The 23271-nt window shown below is 44.8% G+C and overlaps 1 protein-coding gene across 8 annotated transcripts in view; it reads left to right on the plus strand.

The window, feature by feature from the left end:
• Positions 1–23271, plus strand: part of arel1 (apoptosis resistant E3 ubiquitin protein ligase 1) — a 200835-nt gene that overhangs the window by 152941 nt on the left and 24623 nt on the right. The window lies entirely within an intron of this gene.

The raw sequence follows: 23271 nt of genomic DNA on the forward strand, positions 1-23271 counted from the left end.
AGCCCGTCTGGTCCAGCACACTGAAGTACCACTGTAGCTCAGATTGCTGACAAAACTTAATTCTGCCCATGATAGAACATAGTACATCACAGTTTTCTGCATATGGGTCTGTATAGCACCAAACCGGTCAGAGAGGTGGAGACAGTGTTATGCTCTGGGCAATGTTCTTCAGGGAACTTATTCAGGAATGGTTTGAAGAACATAATAATGAGTTTTTTTAAAGTGTTGTCTGGGCGGCCAAATTCTACAGATCTCAATCCAATTGAGCATCTTTGGGATGTGCTGGAAAAACAAATCTGATCCATGGAGGCCCCACTTCGCAACTTGCAGGACTTAAAGGATCTGCTGCTTATGTGCTGGTGCCAGATAACACAGGACACATTCAGAGGTCTTGTGGAGTCCATGCCTCGATGCATCAGAGCTGTTTTGGTAGCACAAGGGCGGCCTACACAATATTAGGCAGGTGGTTTTAATGTTATGGCTGATCAGTGTAGAAAACGTACTCGGTTACTAACGTAACCTCGGTTCTCTCTAGAGAGGGAACGAGTACTGCGTAATATCTTACGCTATGGGAAAAACCTCTTTTCCACGAGATATTGAAGCCAAAAATTATCCTTAATTTTGAATTAATGTAAAACGCTGTGTGGCAGCATGCAGACATAGGCAAGACGGATCTATCGAGAGAGGCTGAACTGGGTATAAGTACGGGTTATTCAACACCCATGGAGCTGTTCTATCGATCAGTGAGCGATGCACAAGCAAAACTCAGCATTCTGCGCCGGTGCAGCGGGGCAGATAGTACTGAATTCTAGACCGACAGCAGCTTGGCCTGTAAGGCGGGAACCTCTAGGTTATAGACCCTTATAAATGTAGACGGCGAGGCCCAGCCTGCCGCCATACAGAAATCATGCAAGGAAATCCCGCTAGACCACGCCCACGACGAGGCCACGCCTCTCGTGGAGTGCGCTCTGACACCCAAAGGACACTGCAGGCCCTTAGAAGTGTAAGCCAGCGCTATGGCATCAACTATCCATCTGGATAGGCTCTGTTTTGATGCGGCCAGTCCCTTGGAGAACAAAACAAACAAAACAAAGAACTGCTGGCGTACCCGCCAAACAAAACAAAGAGCTGCTCGGTCTGTCTGAAGACAGACGAGCGGGACACATAAGCTCTCAGCGCCCTGACGGGGCGAAGGAGATTAGCATCCGCCTCCTCATTATTCACCGGGAGGGCGCACAGGGAAATAACCTGGGGCCTGAACGGTGTGTTGAGGGATTTGGGCACGTACCCGTGCCTTGGTTTGAGTATGACTTTTGAGTCATTAGGCTTGTAAGTCCCCTACGCGCCACATTGAAGCAAGAGCCACAAGAAATACCATTTTGAAAGACAGGTGTTTCATGTCTGACAAATGGATTGGCTCGAATGGGGCACCTTTCATGGCTTCCAGAACCGTAGAAAGGTCCCACACAGGGACTGAGGGGGGTCTGGGAGGATTCAGCCTCCGAGCTCCCCTGAGGAATCGCACGACCAGGTCGTTTTTCGCCAGTTACTGGCCAGACCTCGGTTTTGCAAATGTCGCTATGGCCGCCACGTATACTTTAAGCGTGGACAGGGTTCTACCCTTATCAAGCAGCTCCTGAAGGAAGGAGAGCACTTCCGTAACCCCACAGTCTACGGGTGAAAAGCCCTGAGCTTGACACCATATAGAGAACACTGACCATTTCGAGGAGTAGAGCCGTATAGTAGACGGGGCCCTAGCCTGCGTGATCGTGTTTAACACTTCCTCCGGGAGGTTAGCGGGTACCCGTTGATAGCCCATGCATGTAGGGACCATAAATCCGGGCGAGGATGCCAAACCGAGCCCTTTACCTGAGAGAGGAGGTCTCTCCTCACCCGTATAGGCCACGGGGCAGTGCTGGTCAGCCGCATCAGGTTCGTCCAGAGCGGAGCCACGAGCAGCACTGGGCATCCGTTTTGCCGTGATTCGTTCCAGCACTTGAGGCAGGAGCAAGACGGGGGGAAAAGCATAGAGGGGGCAGCGGGGCCATACGTGGGCCAGCGCGTCCCTGCTCTTGGAGAAAAAGTTCGGACAGTGCCCATTTACCTGGGACGCAAACAGGTCCACCTGCGCTCTGCCGAATGTCTCCCACACCAGTTGGATCGTCTGCGGGTGCAGCGACCATTCCCCTGCTGGGACATTGTCTCTGGACAGTCTGTCTGGTCCCAGATTCAGGTGACCAGGCACATGCTGCTTTCAGTGAAAGCAGGTTGTGCTGAGCCCAGACCAGGAGGCGTTCCGTCAGCCTGTAAAGGTTTCAGCACCTGACGCCGCCCTGGCGATTTATGTATGCTACGACTGACATGTTGTCCGACCGGACTAGGACGTGGTGGCCTTTTATCTTTATAACTGCAGTGGGCGCATGCGAGGCAGGCCCAGCTGAAGTACCGAAGATGCTGAGGCCATGAGACCCAGCATTTTCTGAAACCTTTTGAGCGGGACAATAGAGCCGCGGCGGAAGGATTTCGCGGCGCGCGGAATGTCCAGTCCGCGCTCCGGCGACAGACATGCTGTCATAGACAGCGAGTCCAGCACTGTTCCCAGAAAATAAATTTTCTGCCTGGGAAACAGCGAACTCTTCGCCCAATTGACTGTAAGACCCAGATTCTCAAAATGCTCGAGTAATGTGGCCCTGTTTTCTATGAGCTCTGAGTGTGATCGAGCTAGAATCAGCCAATCCGCCAAGTAGTTCAAAACTCGCATGCCCTGAAGTCTCAGGGGTGCGAGAGCCGCGTCCATGCACTTCGTTAATGTACTGGGTGCTAGGGACAGGCCGAACGGTAGGACTGTGTATTTATATGCCTGGCCCTCGAAGGCGAATCTCAAGAATCGCCTGTGACGTGACGCGATCTGTATTTGGAAATGCGCGTCTTTCAGATCTATTGACATGAACCAGTCTCCCTGGCGAACTTGCGCGAGGATTTTCCTGGTTGTCAGCATTTTGAACTGGTGCTTCAAAAGCGCTCTGTTCAACTGCCGCAGATCTAGAATGGGTCTGAGACCTCCGTTTTTTTTCGGTTCCAGAAAATATCTGCTGTAAAGCCCCCATTCGCTCTGAGCCTGAGATAAAGGTTCTATGGCCCCTTTTCTCAGTAGTTTCGCTATTTCGGCTCGAAGTAGATGAGATAATTCGTTGTTTACCGTGGTTTCAACACGCACCGTGTAACGGTGGGGATGTCGAGCGAACTGTAGCGAATAGCCTCGTTTTATAGTGTTCAACACCCATTCTGTTACCCCGGGAAGCTTTGCCCACGCATTTGCGTGAATAGCTAGAGGTGGAATGAGATCCGAGCTCTGGCCGTGGCACAGCGGTGACTGCAGAGCTTCGGTGTGCTGAGACATAAACACTGTGTTTAAAGTGTGCGAGGCGGGGGGCGCGCCGATCACGGCGGGCAGCCTGGTCGCCCTCGATTTCTCTATGACATATTGTGGAGAGAGAGAGAGGGGGACAAACCCCGTGGGGTTTAGTGTGTCTGTGAGAGAATGTGGGCGCGGGACAGCGGGCACATTCACTGCACTGAAAACACCGCCGGCTTGTGCTGACTGAATGTGTGTTGGTTTCGTTTTTACAGAAACTGTGGGTGTTTGTGGGCACATTCACTACGTTTGCACAATCGACATGAGTCGATTTTATGTGTGCTAGCCCTGTACTGTGGTGGGCTGTGTCTGTGTGTGGGAATGGGCACTGAGACGTGGGCATTCTTACAACACTCATAACACCATCGGCCTTGGCCGGGACACGAGAAAATACACTTTTTATGGATTTATCTGGGTAGCCGCAAAAACGGCTTTTGTGGGCAGGCAAGCTGGCAAATGAACCGGCTTGTTGACTGCTGAATACGCTGGAACAGTCACATCGCATGGAACGAACGAAATGTTTCGGTAAAAATCCGGCCGCAGCGATATTTGAACACCGTCGCTTTCCTAGGAAGGCTAGGAAGGCTTTGAGACCTCGGGCTTGATCTCGATCCTCGGCCGGGGCCCGCGCTGAGGGGGGGCGGCGTCCAGCAGAGCGAGAGCGCGGTCTCTGTTCTCGGGCCTGGCGGCGCTGAGAAGCGGCGGCGGGTGGTGCAGGCTGTGGCTGTGAGCTCCAGGCAGACGGCTGTTTCGAGCGACCTGCTGCGGAGCTAGAGCGCTTAGAGAGGAAGTGCTTCATAGCCTGCGATGTCTTTTGGACCTCCTGGAATCTGTCCGCGAAATCTTTGACGGCAGATCCGAAGAGGCCCGCTGACGAAATGGGCGCGTCGAGAAACACAGAGCGCTCCGTATCCGTCATCTCAGACAGCGTTTACCACAGGTGTCTCTCAGCCACGGTGAGAGAGGCCATGTTCCGCCCAATTGGCCTGTGCAGCAGATTTAGCGTCGCGTAGAGCCAGGTCTGTAGCGCTCCTTAAATCCGCAACGCTGATCGATCCCGCGCCTTCCTCGTCTATTTTTCGGAGAAGGTCGGCCTGGAAGATCTGCAGGATGGCCATTGTGTGTAGCACAGCTTGCCCGGCGGCGGTGTAAGCGTGACCGTGCATGGCTGACGTCTGTGCTCGCCGTCCAGCAGAGGGCGGGCAGAGATGTGATGCTACCGCTGCTTCCACAGGAGGAAGAGAAAGGTACGCTCTATTTTTCGCACCGTCCACAGTGGTGAATGCAGCAGAGACAGAGGTACGCATCCTGGCCGAGAAGGGGGCGTTCCAAGACCTCGCGACTTCTTCGTGAAGCTCAGGAAGAAAAGGCGCGGGTCTGGATTGTGATGGGGCGTGGTCCTTCTTGAGGAAGCATCCATCCAGCCGGTTGCGCGGTGGCTGCGCGGGCGCCTCCCAGTCGAGGCCGAGGTTGTCGATGGCTTGAGAGAGCAGACGCATCAACTCTGACTCAATGCCATCCCTTTTCCCGGAAGGCTCGCAAATAGCGGGGGGGAGGTCCACAGAGCTCGCCCAATCCTCACTGTCTGACGCCAGGATAGAACAGGCCTCGGCTGTTTCGTCGATCTCAATGGCGGAAGTGGTGGCAGACGGCGGCCGCTGTCCGTCGGTGAGCGACTCGAGCGATGCCGGCGAAGCTGGCAGGCGAACCGGCGAGCTTTGACGGGCAGGAGAAGGCTCGGGAGCGCGCTGAGCACGGCGCTTTTTACGGCGCGGCGCTACAGGGCAGCCAATAGGCGCACGAGCCGTCTTGCCTATGTCTGCATGCTGCCGCACAGCGTTTTACATTAATTCAAAATTAAGAATAATTTTTGACTTCAATATCTCCTGGAAAAGAGGTTTCACCTATAGCGTAAGATATTACGCAGTACAAGAGATACTCTCGTAAGAGACCTTGGCATTGATAAACACGTTTTCATAAATGTTACTGTACAAGCACAAGGTGACAGAAAACACTCAATAGGCCTCATTCATGAAAAATGAGCAAAAGCACTTTCTGTGTAAATTCTTCATAAAACCATTCAGATTTGATTGTGGTATTGTACAAAGTACATAGTGATCGCCCCACTTCACTGCCGAGCAGAGCAGGATATTAAACTCAATCTTTCAGAAAATACACTGCTTCTCGACCCTGACAGTGAAGGCCCTTAACATCAACCCTTTCCTTACTACGTATTAGGCAGAACGTATGGGGGAGATGGGGAGGCAAGAACAGAGAAGAACGAAAATTAACCTTGTCTTGTGGACTGTGTAAACAAAAAAAATCCTTCTCTGTGCAAAGTGTGCATCCATGCTTTGTTGGCACAGCAAAAAAACAAAAACACAAATGTGCTGCAATCACCTGCAATTGCACTGTCAGTGAGCATTAGCTGAGCAGGCCTTTTGCATCTCAAGATAAAAGTTTTTGCGGACTTCTGGGTTTGGTGAGATGGCGTAGACGCGTTAAGTCTCGCTCCCACTTTTTCTTTGTCTATAATAGTCAGTGTTGGGAAGGATACTTTCAAAACGTATTTCGTTACAGACTACAGAATACATGCCCAAAAACGTAATTTGTAACGTATTCCGTTACGTTACTCAATCTGAGTAACGTATTCTGAATACTTGGATTACTTCCACATTGAATTGCATTGAATAAGTGTAGGAATGCGGTCATCACATCCTGCTTACTAAACAGGTCTATGCTGGTGTGTATTTCTGCATGTTCCAACTGGCTGAATGTGTTATAGGCCCATGTCTCCCTGAAAGTGCAATATATTAGGCCTATAATTTGCTATAGAAGAACAAAGACTATAGTGTATGTTGCGGTCAGCGCTGCGGTGATGTGGTGACTCGTACATGTAACATGTAAGGGTGGCGCTGCCAAAAGCACCTAAAAGCTGTCTCAAAGAACCGGCAAAAGTAATGATTGAATATGTTAGTGTCGGCTGCAAAGATTAATTTGGCGATGCTGACTCGCGATCTTCGCAGCAGCCTAGTGAACGCGCCGGAGAGAAATGCACATTTCATACGGATTACATAAACAGAGAGCAGTCTGTTTTTTTTGTTATGAATTGTTCTGTTTAAAAGTAGACATGTCTGTGAGGGAAGTAGGCTAGCCTACCTTATACGCTAAGTTTCGGTTCATTTATGAGACAAGCCCCGGTTCACGCGCTGGCGCCTCCGTGCCCTAATTACTTCTTATTTTTTAAATCCAGGCAATTGGTTGATAAAACATTGATTCAAATTTAGATACAATTAATACAAATCGAAATTCACTTTAAATAAAGGCTTTGTGCATCTGTTTGATGTCTCTGTGGAAGTTTTAAAGCAGTCTTTTAGTGCCGCTTTTACGGAGTGGTCACCTCCGCCCAACACTGTTTTTTCCTCATAAATGCGAACAAGAAAAATAAAATAAAATGAATATTTTATGTTCTGTGTAGAGCCAACCCTTCTTCATCCGGTGTGGGTTTTACTTTTGGTTTTCGCAGTGTAGCCTAATTCACAGAAGTAGGCCTAGACTATTAAAAAATATTTGGAATAAAAGTTAAATATTTTTTGTGTCACGCATGTTTATTTCCCATATTAAATATAAAACGCATGTGTATACAGATATTTTTCTAATGTCTGGACTCCTTTATTAAGGGAGTATGGATATATAAACAGACATTTCAATATATTGGAATTAAATGCATTTTCTGAGAATGTATATTTCAAGTTTTGACTGCAAATGATTACGTCCTGGAATTGCTCAATTTTAAAGAATTATTCCTCAACTAGTTTTGTGGTGTAGGTCTACGTATTTTATAATGTTAACTTCAAATAATACTAATGGTAATTTAAAGATGCATGTGTTAGCATTGGATCTGGACGGGAAGGATAACTCTGGGAGTTGGAAGGTGAGTGTCGTGATTCTGCCTTCTCACACGCGACACAGGTTCGTGGATCTGAGTGTCGCGATTTCGGTTTCATATTGCATATCCTTACAGCCCTGTAGCTAGTAGCCTACCTGATACAACTATAAAATAGCAAGGTGACCATTAAAACTACAGCAGACGACTACCCCAGGCTAATTAAAAAAATTATAATAATAACTTTAAGGTGCTTCTTCAGGTTGGAGGTGGAGTCTTTGGACACTAAAAGGAGGATGGCTGCTTGCAAGTTGCACTGCACAGTTATATTTGTTCTCCCTTCTCTTTCTTTAATGTGAAATGCTGTTTGAATTTCCAAGATAGAAATGCATTCTTGCCCTGGCTTTGTTGCTCCTGCTCCATCTCTACCTCTAGCTCCCGCTGCTCCTCTTCCGACTCCATTGTGACTAATCACGCAAACTGCACATTATTTCGTTTTCATATTGGGGCTTCTGGGAAATGCATGGAGTTGCCTGCATTTATTTAGAGAGCGAATAAACTCGTGAAACAGAGAAGTATCTTCATGTAATCCATCGATTTCATCAATGTAACTGTATTCTAAATACCAACTATTTAAATTGTAACTGTAACGAAATACAGTTACTCATAATTTGTATTCTGAATACGTAACGCCGGTACATGTATTCCATTACTCCCCAACACTGATAATAGTTCTAAACCCCTACTATTTCTTATACTTCACAACCAAGTGGGCAATTTATTGAATACATATTGGCATCAAATTATGGCAGCTAAAACATCAAAACAAAGCAAAAAGGATCAGAAAGCCGAGGCGAGTGGAGACGACAGCAAAGAGGTTTGCATGGCAGCCACTGCTAGCCTTCTTGATGAACAGCGGGTCGCTCTTTCTGCAGACTTTAATACTGCCGTTTCAACACTCGAGGTAAAGCTAGACCAAATTCAAGCTACCGTGACGGACCACGCTTCGAAGATTGCCTCGCTCGAGACACACGCTAATGCACAGGATGAGCACGTGCAAGCCTTGGAAACGGCTTGTGCTATCCTAAGAGAGAGCAACGCTAAATTGGTAGCCAAAGTCGTGGATCTCGAGTCACGTAGTCGGCGTAATAACATAAGAATTATTGGACTACCTGAATTCATTGAAGGGCCCCGACCATCTTTCTTCTTCTCAGAACTACTTGCGGAAGTATTTGGGGACGGAGTACTGGAATCTCCTCCAGAATGTGATAGAGCCCATCGGTCGTTGTCCGATAAACCGAGGCCGGGGCAGAGGCCCAGACCTGTTATCATCCGGCTACATAAATTCCAACAAAAGGAAAAGATCATCCGTGAGGCCAGAGTGAGGAGAGGAAAGCTTCAATACCGCGGCACACCTATTTCTATTTACGAAGACTATGCGCCGGAGGTGATGGAACAACGCTCCAAGTACAGAGAGGTGCTATCTGAACTGTACAATCTCGGCCTAAAACCAGCGCTGTTGTTTCCGGCCAGGCTTACTATCGTAACGAAGGATGGTGATAGGAGAAGATTTGCATCGGTCACTGAAGCCAAGGACTACATTGCATCTATTCATCCTGCTGAGGTCTAAACTCGAAATGACTTGAGTAACTCAGGACTGGACCGACTGACTCAAGAAGCGGTATTCGTTAAATGCTTGGTTTTCCAAATTGACTTATTATCATAACGTTTGGTTGTTACATATGAAAGTGGTTACTATAGTTCTATAGATCCTTTTATTTAGCATTATGGAGGCAGGGTTTTGTATAACGTTGCACCCTTTTGTCCACTTAGTTCAGTGTTTTAGTTTCAGTGCTTTAGTTAATTTAGATCAATTTACATATACAGGCTTACCAAATAATAATATTATTATTATTATTATTATTATTTTATTATTTTTTATTTATTTTTTGTGTGCTATAAGCCACTACACACCCAGTGCCTGAGAGAATAGTTTTACAGCTGTAGTGCTTACAGTTTGTGTGTGATGCACATTGTATGACAGGCAGTACTTGGTTATTACACTTGTTTTCTGTGTATTCATTTTGTTTGGTTCTTATAATTGTCATCCTAATTGGATTTGTGTTTTGCGCCTTCTATTGAACCACGCCTATTTTTTGCTCGTAAGAATTTTCAATGATTCTTATAGTAGTGGCGCTTGTAATGTGTGCCTATTCGAATATACATGAAAATGGTTATAAAGAGTATACAAATACTTTCGTTTTCCTATATGATCACAACTTAATTTTTGTTGTTTACTTATATTATATATTATTTTATTTGTATAAATATATGTGTATATGTATATATTTATGTTTGTATAATGGTTTTCATTTGTCGTCTTTTTCTTTTTTCTTTTTCTTTTCTCAGGACTGGGTTAGACTATGATCCATTCGTTGTTCACTTGAAATTTTCATTACAAAAGGGGGTTTACCTTTGACGTTCAAAGGTGGTGGGAAAGAGACGTTGGAAGTCTTGTAAAACGCTGAGCCGTGTTGCTCGGACAATGTTCGTATTTTGGGGAATTGTTTTTTTTTTATGAGGCCACAAATAGGTTTTTTTTGGTTTTTTGTCTTCTTTCTCTATCTCCTTTTCCTCTCTCTCCCTGTTGCAGAAGGCCATGCAGTTTCAGTTACAACATTATGCATCGTTCTAGATGGCTATTGACACATCAAGGATGAGTAAAGCTGTGCGCCTGATTTCATGGAATACCAAAGGAATGAATAAGGTCATTAAGATTGGTAAGGTAATGACCCAGCTGCAACATTTGAAAGAGGATATTATATTTTTACAGGAAACGCATCTTAAAACATCAGATATTCAACGAATCAAAAAGCCTTGGATGAGTCATGTGTTTCACTCGAAATTCTCGGCCAAAGCTAGAGGGGCTGCTATTATTATTACCAAGAATATATTGTTTGAGCCAACAGACAATATTGAGGATGTCAATGGCCGTTACGTCATAGTATCGGGCTTGTTACAGAACCTTTCAGTAGTCCTAGTCTCTATCTAGGCTCCCAATTGGGACGATGAGCAATTCTTCATCAACCTCTTTGCTAAAATCCCAAAAAGCGACAATCATCATATACTGATAGGTGGCAACTTTAACCTAGTGCAGGACACATTTCTCGACGGGTCGTCTTCCAAGCAAATTATTCTATCTAATTCTGCTAAAGTAGTTTTCAATTGCTCATCTCATCTAGGAATTTCGGACCCCTGGAGGTTTAAAAACCCCCAGAGTAAAGTTTTCTCTTTTTTTTTCTCCGCCACACCAAACCTTTTCCCGAATTGACTTTTTCCTGATTGACAATAAATTGTTGCATCTGGTTACTGCTAGTGCCTATCACCCCATAGTTGTTTCGGGACCATGCCCCCACCTTGCTTGATATTAATCTCCCTCTCAGTGTTATCTCCCCATCACTTTGGAAATTTAGTTCCCATTTATTAGCGCATCATGAGTTTGAGAACTTTGTGGCCAGTCAAATTAGTAATTACATTGAATTCAATGATACCCCTGAGCAGGGGCGGAGCCAGACGATGTAAACATTCGGGGCTTAGCCCAAACCTAGGGGCGGTCCAGGCAGGGGCATACTCCCTTGGAGATTTTTTCCCCATTTACGTCAGCTAAATGCACTATTTTTCAGGCTGTTTGAGATATTAGAAAGCCTAAAAATCTATACACTACCTGGGAAAATTATGATAGTTAGGCCTACTCAGTAAAAAAAAAAATCACAGAGTAGAGCCTACAACCTATTTTGTATGTAATTGTTCTCCAGCTGTAGTGAATCCAAAACACCAAAAATGTTAAGGATGACTCATTTTCACCCCTGGCAACTAAAAAGAGGCAACCATTATCTGACTATTTTTAAGTTTGCCTAAATAGGTAAAACACAGTGGTATCTGGTGGCGTGTAAAACTTATATAGCAGCCCTTTTAGACTGGGGCCAAAACGCCACCATAACTCGCTGAGAATAATTTAAGTCTCATGTGTGCAATAAAAGTTCCAAAGACCTGTGTCTTATTATTAAATATGTATACTTTTTGTTCAGAATTGCTGCATTAAATATTTATGATATTGTGCAATATGTTACAGTAAATTAATGATGCGTTGCCCAAAAAGCTTACATATAAAATTGTGGACAGTGATATTCATTTAATTAGCAATACTCTGCTGCTACCATTTATTCATTATCACTGTTCACCATAACAATTCCTTTAAGTATGTAAATACTAATATGTTTATTACATTATTACAGGCGCATCTCAAAAAAATGTAATATTGTGGAAAAGGTCATTGTGCTGCACCACCAGAACAAAACTGACAGATTGAATTCTCAGGAAACCTTTGCAGGTGTTTTGAGTTGATTAGCTGATTAGAGATCTTGTCAGGTCGTATAAAAAATTCTTTGTTCTAAAATTCTAAAACATTTTGAGATAGGCGTACTGGAGTTTTGATTTCCATGAGCTGTAAGCCCATCATCATGATTAAAACAATAAAAGGCTTGAAATATTTAACTTTTTATGTAATGAATCTAGAATATATTAAAGATTTACTTTTTAAATTAAAGTATGGAGGGGAAAATAACTTATTGACGATATTGATGCATCTGTACTTGGAATTGTTGTCATCACTTAACTCAAGTGTTAGGCCTACAACAGCAGATTCACATGTAACACTTGTCCGCGGTTCGTCTGACGCTGCTTCTGAATCTCTCTCCGGCCGGTGAGGTTTACTGTTAGTGTTCCGTATAAAAAAACTTTATGATGTCCATAATAACTTCAGCCGGTTAGCCAGTAAGCTCGCTACGACGCCGGTTTAAACATAACACAACAGCCCGCAAGCGGCCAACCCCTGATGACAACGGCGAAGAAGATTAATTTATATTCTTCTTCGTTAGTTTTTATTGGCAGTTGGCAAACAAGCTGAGTGATGCGCGATGCATTACCGTCCGCCACCACGCACATTGTTTAATTTTTTGCCGCTCCATCAGAAATTCTGAGAGGAAATTAAACGAAGTTGAAGTTATTTTAAAATACCTAAAAGATTCGGGGATTTTGACAAACCATTCGGGGCTTAAGCCCAATTAGCCACCCCCCCCCGATCCGCCCCTGCCCCTGAGGTCAACGGTGGATTCTTATGGGAAGCCCTTAAAGCCTTTATATCCTGACCTCGATATATCTGACCTGACCTGACCTCGATATATCTGACCTGACCTCGATACCTGACCTCGATATATCGAGGTCAGATTATTTCCTTTACTTCGTACATTCGTACATTGTCGAGGTCAGATTATTTCCTTTACTTCGTACATTCGTAAGGCTGAAAGGACTGAAAGGCAGGATAATCTTAGACAAACTCCTCAAACTTGATGAAACCCATGCCGTCTCTCCCTCACCTGGGGCCTCATTTATAAACGTTGCGTACGCACAAAAGAAGGCGTACGCTGTTCTCTACGCAATAATTGGTATTTATAAAAAGCAAACTTGACGGTAAAATGTGCGGTCCTTCACGCAAGCTCTGACCCAGGCGTACGCACAAAAACGGGTGAAATGAGAAATGGCGACACCGTCGGCAGATGGAAGAAACACGTGAAAGTGTGTGAAACTGTAGACCGTTGTGTAAAATAAATGGCAATACTGCCTCTCATAAATAAAACGAAGCTTCACAAAGCAAGTCTTACAATTAACAGCCTACACGAACACCCGTTTAATCGATCTGCAACAGAAATGCAAATTAACACATAGGGCCTATTTGCAACAAGAAAAGTGAAATATGTTCTGCAATAATGTTGGCATGTTATACAATTCATCCTCATAAATAAGATGGTAAACAGAACGAAATAATGTACAAAACTGATATTCTCGCCAATGTGTCCGTCTGGCGGAGCAGATATAGATGCAATTAGATAGTCAGTCAGATAGATAGATAATTAGGGAGATAGGTAGATAGATAGATTATTTGTCGACTGGGGAAAGTTGTTTTAGTAAAAATGTCTTCATCGGCTACGGAATCATGGTATTCATGCATATGCCATTAGTTTGTTTTATTTTAGATAAAATAACGTATGACGTATGTCTCAAACATTCAGAAAACTGCTAGAAATTACATTTGCGCTGAACTATTTCCCATTTCCAAGTAGATTATAACCGCAATTTTAATCTATTAAAATTAAATGGATGCAATTAAATGGATGGAAATAAAATGCCCCATCACGATGCGTAATGACGCACAATGGCTGATCTTGCGCTCTTAGAAGATGTGGAAAATGGAAGGATTCGGAGTGAACGCATCTTCAGACAGCAAGAAGACTTGCTGGCAAATGAGGCAAATGTCCGACCATTTCTTTTTTATTTCGGCCACAGTCCGATGTTGTGAGGCTACAGCATTTACGGCGTCTGCAACCATTTGCCACTCAAGTGCCTTTTTGACATTAGTAATGCCCACACTGTGCCCTCCAAACAACATTTTTCTCCTCTTTTCCACTTCGCCGCGATAACTTCTAATTCACATTGAGTGAAGTTACGTTTTTTTGATTTCCTCTGTGTTCACCATGCTTTCGCAATCGATGAATATTAACTTGTGGGCGTTTCACGGACTATTTATGGGCAACTATGGGCGTGACATGAAGCAGTAAAAGCTGCGCTATATTTAGAATTGGTTGTGATTTATTAAGGGGAAAATGCGTAGGATGTGCGTGCGCACGGTTTTATAAATCTGAATATTTCTGTGCGTACGCACGTCCTATGTTTCATTCGTACGCCACTTCTGACGCAAATCCTACGCAAAGTTTTATAAATGAGGCCCCTGCCCTTTACAAAAAACGACTTCTGCTACAATCAGAATATGATTGTTTGATGACTCATATTGTAGAGAGACAACTGCAACAATCCAAGCAACGTTTTTTTTAACATGGCGATAAGGCGGGTAGACTTCTTCCCCAACAGGCCCGTGTGTCGGTGCCTCTAGATTAATTCCAAGAGTTATGTCCCCTAGTGGTAATCTTACTACAGACCCAGCTGAAATCAACATAGTTTTTTTAGACTTTTACACTAACCTCTATACCACTGAGCAGTCTTCAGTTTCGATAATGTTTCCCAACCCCTTAGATTCTTTAATATTTCTTAGAATTGACGAAGATTGGGCTAAGAAATTGGGCAGCCCCATTTACCCCCAAGAAGTCAAAGAAGCGAATAACTTAATGCAAGATAAGAAATCCCCAAGAAGGCCCCGATGGGTTTACAGTTGAATTCTACAAGGCATATTCTACTTTATTAGTCCCAATTTTAGTGAGGATGTACAATAATTCATTTCAAGAAGGCCAACTCCCACCGACGCTGTATATGGCTTTTATATGCCTGCTTTTGAAGAAAGACAGGGATCCCACTTCCTGCGGTAACTACAGACCGATTTCTCTGTTAAATGTAGATTGCAAGATTCTAGCCAAAATTCTGTCTCTCCGCCTCCAAAATGTAATGCCATCCATAATTTCATCAGATCAAACAGGCTTTACATTGGATAGGCATTCTTTCTTCAATACTCAGAGATTACTTGACATTATTTTCTCTCCCTCATCTAGTACCCCTGAAGTCATAGTTTCGTTGGATGCGGAGAAACCTTCTGATAGGTTCGAGTGGGAATACCTGTTCTTTGTGTTAGGAAAATTGGAGTTTGACCCCAAATTCATTTCTTGGATACGGCTTTTGTACGCTTTCCAGTCTGCATTGGTATATACCAACGGTGTTCGATCGCCACCCTTTTTACTTCAGTGGGGGACACGTCAAGGCTACCCGCTTTCGCCTTTGTTATTTAATATAGCTATTGAGCCCTTGGCCATCTGGCTTCGAAGTCATGATGCATTTAAAGGCATCACACGCCATGGCTTGGACCATAAACTTTCCCTCTATGCAGACGATTTGTTATTGTACGTCGGGACCCCATAGCTTCTTTCCCCCATATACTTTCTGTTTTAGAACAGTTTGGCTGCCTATCAGGGTACAAGTTAAACTTTCAAAAAAGCGAGTTATTTTTTGTTAACCAATTGGCTAAATCTCTTCCTCATTCTTCATTCCCCTTTAAGTTAGCCTTGGATGGGTTTAAATATCTGGGGATATTTATCACAGGTTCGCTTAAAGACTTGTTTTTTAAGAACTTTACACCACTTTTTCGAAAAATGCAAGTCAGATATGGTTAGGTGGAGTTCCCTTTCCCTTTTTGAAATAGGTCGTGCAAACCTTATTAAAATGTTTTTTGTATCTTTTCCAGCATCTTCTAGTTTGCATTAATAAATCCTTTTTCACTAATTTAGATCAGCAATTGAATGGATTCCTTTGGAATAAGAAACCAGCTCGCATCAGGAAGTCAGTTCACCAGCTTCCCAAATCTGAAGGGGGTTTAGCTCTGCCAGATTTTCAATACTAATTTTTGGCATGTAACATCCATAAATTACTATATTGGGTTGGTGTTAAAAGTTGCGCCTCTAGTCCGCCCTGGGTGCATATAGAGATATCTTCATCTCGTTATTTACTTTCTAATATCTGCTCCTAGCTTCCCCTCGGGGTACACAAAATCTCGGGCAATCCAAAAGTTACCAATACTATTAAGATTTGGCATCAATTCAGAAAACAATTTGGTCTTCATAGAGCATCGATTCATATGCCAATTTCAAATAATCACTTATTTCCCCCGTCCCTTGCAGACAGCTTCTTTGATATTTGGGCAGCTAAGGGTCTATCTACTCTAAACGACCTGTATGAAAACGAAGTCTTCTTCTCTTTCTCTTCTTTATCAACTAAATTTAACCTTCCTAATAGTCATCTTTTTCTGGGTTTTTTCAAGTGAGGCGCTTTATTCAAAAGTTATTTCCCCATTTTCTCAATCGTTCAACCGAATCAGAAATTGATTTAATTCTTACGTTCGACTCTGATCGAAGACGACTGATTTCAACCATTTATGGTAAAATAATCTCCTTAATCCCTTCTCCGATTGACTCCCTTTAAGATAACCTGGAAGCAAGATTTGGGCATTGACATTTCCGATGACCAGTGGAAAAACATTCTCAGTTTAGTTCACTCTTCATCTATTTGTGCTAGACATGCTCTAATAGAATGTAAAGTGCTTCACAGAGCCCATTTCACTAATGCCAGACTGGCCAAATTGTTTCCTAACAGAAGTGATGCCTGTAACAGATGCAGACAATCCCCAGCCAATCACCTTCACATGGACTGGTCGTGCCCGATGCTATCAGACTATTCGTCCGACATTTTCAGAACTCTCTCACAAAGCCCTCAATTACACTTTTGTCCCTAATTCCTTGACTATCCTGTTCGGTCTTTCCCCAATCACATGTATACCAGCTACAGCGCACTGCGTCATTGCCTTTACTACTTTGCTGGCCAGGCGTGCCATCCTCCTTAAATGGAAGCATGCTTCTCCTCCATCACATGACGACTGGATAAGAGATGTATTGCAATGCAACTACCTTGAAAAAATTAGACATTCTCTTAAAGGTTCGCTGAGATCATTTCATAAAACTTGGAGTCCTGTACTGACCACTATTGAAGTCCTTATCGAGATGTCAGGACCTCCTGATTAGACTTCTGTGGGGAGAGGGGAGACTTTTATTCTTCTTAGTGATGCACAGATGTGAAAATTGTGGCCGGTACCGATAACCGATATTAATATTGCTGTTTATGGCCGATACCGATATTTACCGATGTAGATATCTCTGTATAGAAAACACATTTTTATGATAATCAAATAAAGAGCTAATGTTAAAAACACTTTTTTTTTTTACTTTTGTAATTTATTTTCAGAAATGACTGATATTGGGCACCTTTACCTGTGTGCAAAATATGTCATGAGATTTTCAGAAGAAAAAATAAATAAAAATACATTTTTATAAAGGATACAAGTTTGTCCTGAATTCACACTATGAATAAGCCAACCCCGAGTATTCTCAATAAACATCTAACTCACTTGAGACCAAGTCACTGTATTCTGTGAACTTTGTACAACAGTTCAAAACTTTAAAGTACAGTACTGTCCTACTAAGGCAAAAGACATTAACTTCTATTTTATAGCACAATGTTATGATAACACTTAAAATGTAATCAATATTAACCCTATTTAGACTCACGATGATAAAAATGGCTTCACATGTATAAACAAGAAGTTGAAGTAGTGAGCATATAGTTGGAATGTCCTGTATGAACAAAATGACGGAGTATGTTTTTGTTTCCACTGTTCGATCGCGCCCGCGCCTCTCTCTCTCTCTCACACACACACACACGCGCGCGCGCGCAACAAACACACACAAACACACGCACACACACGCACAAACATATCCCAGCATTGCAATCTTGACGTCGCAGTTGCAGACAGTTCAGAATAGTCACAGAGCTTCAGAGCTAAGGCAGGGCTACAGATTAGGTGTCCCTAAAGAACTGTATTTAACAGTTAGTAGTTCCGAATTGTAATGGATTTCCTTTCTCGTTGGTTGTTTGACATGGATTTTAACCAGGGTTCAACAAAAGGTAGGCTTTAAATTACTACATTCCTGCTGCTGGTGTATAATGGGTGTGTCGTTGCGGCTCCAACCAACAAATTAGCAGTTTACAGTCAGTGGACTGTCATTGACAGGCGAGAGCTAGCATTTTATTTCAGTTGTAGCCTACATGTAGCCTTACGGGCTGTGAATTAAGATATCCTACAAGCCTGCTCAAATGCAGCGCTTGTTACTAGATAAGTTGTTGATTATCTTTTGAAACGTGTTTGTGTCTAGTTTGTGAAGTAGCATCGCTAGCTAAAGGCTACCGCTAGCTATTACTGGATTTTAAAGATTATCTTTTCTATGCACCCGTGTCGTGTGTCATTCTTACCTTGATCATTTTCATCATCATTTTCCCCCGAGAGTATGCCATTATTCAGTAATCTAACAAAAGCAATCACTGTGAAACATGTAACTTATATGTGTGTCTGAGGTGATTTAATTGCTACATCATAACCCCGTAACTCCAGCGCGACAATACTTTGATGGTCGGTCAGAACAAGGCAGAGTGTCATAACTTACGCCTCCAGCACCTGCTTCAGCACATTATGTGTGTAATGTATGCGCTCGTGCAAAAACAAACATCCCCGCCGGGCCCACACAAGCCAGCCTACACACACGTCAAATACACAGGAATGATTATCGGCCTGTTCACATCGGCCCTATTTTGACATCGGAACGATACCGATGTGTAAAATATTGAACATATCGGCCGATATTATATCGGCGGCCGATATACCGTGCATCACTCTTATAATGACAACTTTTGTATGTGTTTTTTTTAAATTAATTTTTATATATATATATAATTTATTTATTTATTTTTATTATCTACTTGAGTGCTACAAGTGGCCTTAGGGGCGGTTGGGGGTCTATATTGATGTGTGGAACTGTTCTGTTGATTTTCTTTTTCTTTCAGACACCTTGTTTCATTTTACATATGTTGTAACACCCTTTATATGTCTGCAGAAAACTTAATAGTAATAATAAAAAAAAGGAAAATAAAAGTTCTCTTACGAGAGGTTCTCTCGTATTGCGTTAAGTTTAGCTTACGCAACGGGAAAGATTCATCTTCTCGAGATACTGAAGCCAAAGAATGATCCTTAATTTTGTATTCCTTGTCAACGCAGTGCAGCAGCTAGCAGACCTAGAGCAGGCCATCTCGCGTGCTCATTGGCTGCCCTGCGGGCAACTGCTGCAGCCTACCAGTGAGCCCGGCGTGACGTCACGCCCAATGAAGGGCGCCCGCGCCTTCATAGCGTCACAGCCCGCCAGAATGGGCGTGGCTTAGCGTATAACACTAGGGGCTGTAGGCTGACTTCCCCGATTTTCGTCTCTTCAGCGAGCTCTTCGCATCGCTGGATCTGAGAGAAGCCACCACCGCCGTCGAACAGCGGACAGCCAGCTTAGGAGAGCGCTGAGGAAGCCGGCCGTCTTCGCCACCTTCAGCCATCCGTGCGAGCTACGCTATCCGGCGATGTATCCTTTACCTTGCTAAAACCTATTCTAAAACCTATTCTAAAAGAGCAGCGAGTGTCTTTTTTAAGACGCCTCGCACTTCCGGCTGTGAAGCGCTTTCGCTGTCGACTCTGCGGGCTCGACTCGAAGCCTTCAACACCCCCCGCCTCTCCTCACCGACGCGCAGCTGCCGCTCACGAGCCTCACTGCCGTCGCATTCAGATTAAGAATGTAAGTTACGTGCCCGCTCACGAGCGCTCACGCTCACTAACAGACACATCGCCTCCGAAAAGACGTGCGTGTTTAAGTTTATCCCCTGTCAGTCCCCTTCAAACAGGCTACTGCAGTGGTTCAATTAGCAGCCAACGAGCCGGTTTGTTGACCCTCTCGCCTGCACACAAACGCCGTTTTCACGGCGACCCAGAAAAATCTCAAAAAGAGTATTTAATGTCTGGTCCGGCTAGTGCCGTCGGTGTTGTAAGTGTAATGAAAGTGCCCACGCCCCAGTGTTCACCACTACACATAAGCACTCCGAACCTCGCAGAGCACACTCTCATGAAGCGCAGAAAAGCCGCTCGAGTGTTGAATGTAAGAAATGTGATCACAAGTCTGTGCCCACTATCTGCACGCTCTGTTACACGATCAAGAAACCAGGTTATGAATGTAAGTCTCGTGCCCGCCAGAGTGCGTTCACGCTTGCTAACACAAACCTCCCCCCGGGCTCAGCCCGCGCGTTTAAGTGTTATCACAAAACGCAAGGCATTAATAAAACGCTCCCCATCCATTATGATCGGGGCGTCAAATACACTTGTAAGTCTAGTGCCCGCGCTCACGCTTACAGGAAGCTTTTCCGCCCGGAGCGCTGCTCGCGCGTCAAAAAGTAAAAAAAAAAAAAGAAGAATGTTCCCCATCCCTTATGATTGGGACATCTCACATAAATCAGCCGGTCTCGGCTTTCAGCGAGCAGCCATTGCCCAGAACCGAGAGCGCGCGCGCCGCGGTTTCGGCTCCGGGTCAGTTTCACAAAAGAAAGCAGGTTATGGATGTAAGTCTCGTGCCCGCCAGAGTGCGTTCACGCTTGCTAACACAAACCTCCCCCCGGGCTCCGCCCGCGCGTTTTAAGTGTTATCACAAAACGCAGGGCATTAATAAAACGCTCCCCATCCATTATGATCGGGGCGTCAAATACCCTTGTAAGTCTCGTGCACGCGCACACGCGCTCACGCTTACAGGAAGCTTTTCAGCCCGGAGAGCTGCTCGCGCGTCAAAAAGTAAAAAAAAAAAAAAGAAGAATGTTCCCCATCCCTTATGATTGGGACATCTCACATAAATCAGCCGGTCTCGGCTTTCAGCGAGCAGCCATTGCCCAGAACCGAGAGCGCGTGCGCCGCGCTTTCGGCTCCGGGTCAGTTTCACAAAAGAAAGCAGGTTACGAATGTAAGTCTCATGTCCGCCAGAGTGCGTTCACGCTTGCTAACACTAACCTCCGCCCGGGCTCCGCCCGCGCGTTTAAGTGTTATCACAAAACGCAGGGCATTAATAAAATGCTCCCCATCCATTATGATCAGGGCATCAAATACACTTGTAAGTCTCGTGCCCGCGCACGCGCGCTCACGCTTACAGGAAGCTTTTCCGCCCGGAGCGCTGCTCGCGCGTCAAAAAAATGACAAAAGACTGTTCCCCATCCCTTATGATTGGGACATCTCACATAAATCAGCCGGTTTCGGCTTTTCAGCGAGCAGCCATTGCCCAGAACCGAGAGCGCGCGCACCGCGCTTTCGGCTCCGGTTCAGTTTCACAAGCCCGCAAATGGCGGCGGTCTGAACCCGGAGGCCATTCGCCCCCTAGCGGCTCACATAGCTGCGTGGGAAACTATCCCAGGGATTTCAGAATGGGTGTTGAGCACAATAAAGCAGGGCTATACACTTCAATTCATTCGCCGTCCCCCGCGCTTTCAAGCCCGGACCGCGACGATAGTGAATGCGGAAGTAGCACACCTACTTCACGCAGAAATAGCAAAGCTGATGTGCAAAGGGGCTATAGAAAAGGTACCGCCTTCTCTGAGCGAGTCAGGCTTTTACAGCCGATATTTTCTCGTACCCAAGAAGGACGGAGCCTTCAGACCTATCCTAGATCTGAGACATTTGAACTAAGGCCCCGTTCACACTGCAGGCAAAAGTGGCCCAAATCTGATTTTTTTGGGGTCAAGTGACCAGGTCAGACTTCTTCAGAGGTAGTGTGAACACTCAAATCTAGCCCAGATCTGATTTTTTCAAATCAGATTTAGACCACATACATATGTGGTCCTGAATCAGACCCAGATCTGATTTTTTTTCAATGCGGCCGCAGTGTGAACAATCAAGGCGGATTTGATGCGACTTTTACGTCAATCTACGTCGACATTTGTCACAATTATGCGCCGGCGAAGCCCTAGACACAACAGACACAGACAGTAGCCTAACATTAAAAACTTGACTAGATATGGAGAACAGCGATGAAGCGAGTCAATGAGAGTGAGGTGTTATATCTAAGTAGTATATTGGATGATACTTCAATTCAAGCTAGAAGGACCTAACGTAACAGCTCCGTTTTTGAAAAAATTGCACACGAAATGGAAGAACGGGGACACAGGAGAACAGCGTCTCAGTGAAACTATTCATGTCATATTCCCACCACTCCTGGCTTCGTCTACGCATCCACACAGATCTCTGTAGTGAATTTGCAACTATAAACCCGCAAAAGTTTCCATTACACAAACATTATGAAATAAATGCGAATATGCTTACTTCCTCCATAACCTCCCGAACTTTAGTGCAACCGAGTGCTGCGTCTGATGTCATTGTTATTGTTCTTTTGCGCATGCCGGTTAGTTTGAAACCTCAAACAGTTCACACTGCAATCAGATATAGGTCACATTTTAAAAGGTAATTTGAACCGCCAATCAAAAAATCGGATCTGAGCAAAAAATCAGAATTGAGCAGTAGGACTTGCGGTGCTAAGTGCTTGCGTAAAGACCGTTCAAAATGCTTACGACCAGGAAAATCCTCGCGCACGTTCGCCCGAGGGACTGGTTTATTTCTCTAGATCTGAAGAATGCCTATTTTCAGATTCAGATAGTACCCCGTCACAGGCAATTTTTGAGATTCGCCTTCGACGGTCAGGTATATCATTACACCGTCCTGCCGTTCGGCCTGTCCCTGGCACCCCGTACATTTACAAAGTGCATGGACGCGGCGCTCGCCCCCTGAGAAGTCAGGGGCTGCGAATAATGAACTATCTGGACGATTGGCTGATATTGGCACAGTCAGAGACAGAACTGCTATCTCACAGAACAGTGCTTCTCAGTCATCTGGAAAGCTTGGGTCTCACGGTCAACTGGACCAAGAGCTCATTACTGCCCAGCCAGTCAATTTCCTTTTTAGGAATAGCACTGGACTCGGTGACCATGACGGCTCGTTTATCGACACAGCGCGCGCGCCGTGTTCGCCACCGAGCCGCATCTTTCCAGAAGGACAGCTTTCTCCCTTTGAAAACATTTCAAAGGATGTTGGGCTGTATGGCATCAGCTGCAGCGGTGCTCCAGCTGGGCCTACTGCGCATGCGCCCGATCCAACGCTGGTTGAATGCTCGCGTGTCCCGCCGGAAAATCAGAGTGACTCAGGCCTGCATAGCAGCTCTGCAGCCCTGGTTAGTGGCCGACTGGTACCAGCAGGGAGTAATGATGGGAACAATCTCTTATCGTAAAGTCATCTCGACAGACGCGTCCAACTCGGGTTTGGGCGCACTGTTCGAGGGCAGACCGGCCTTTGGCCAGTGGTCAGACCAGGAGAAGGGTTTTCACATAAACTGTCTGGAAATGATAGCGGTCGAGAACGCGCTGAAGTGCTTCCTCCCATTCATACAGGACCAGCATGTTCTTGTTCGCT

Source organism: Siphateles boraxobius, unplaced genomic scaffold, assembly GCF_051911475.1.
Source record: "Siphateles boraxobius isolate OS27281-9 unplaced genomic scaffold, OSU_SipBor_1 22, whole genome shotgun sequence".
NCBI classification, from domain to species: Eukaryota; Metazoa; Chordata; class Actinopteri; order Cypriniformes; family Leuciscidae; genus Siphateles; species Siphateles boraxobius.